The sequence below is a fragment of the Terrapene carolina genome, unplaced genomic scaffold (genome assembly GCF_002925995.2).
Source record: "Terrapene carolina triunguis isolate 2854851 unplaced genomic scaffold, T_m_triunguis-2.0 Scaffold67, whole genome shotgun sequence".
NCBI classification, from domain to species: Eukaryota; Metazoa; Chordata; order Testudines; family Emydidae; genus Terrapene; species Terrapene triunguis.
Genome location: NW_020664418.1, coordinates 46,690,657 through 46,690,988, shown reverse-complemented (window position 1 = coordinate 46,690,988; position 332 = coordinate 46,690,657).

Sequence of the window (332 nt, the reverse complement as noted above, 5' to 3'; positions counted from 1 at the left end):
GTAGCACCGGTGCATGGTGCGGCTGGACCCTGGGTAGCACCGGTGCATGTAGGCTAGGCAGTGCATGGTGCAACTGGGCCATGGCTAGCACCGAGCGATGCATGGTGTTGCTAGGTTGGGCAATGCACCAGTGCATGGTGCAGCGAGGCTAGGTACTGCACTAGGGTTTGGTGCAACCAGGCGACAGGTGTCACCCGTTCAGCCAGGCTAGGGATTGCAGCATCGATGTGTGGAACAGTGGGGCTATGGACAGCACCGGCCCTTGGTGCAGCAGGGACGAGGGGTTGTACCACACCTGTTGCGTTGATGGCACTGATGCCCCAGGAGGAGGC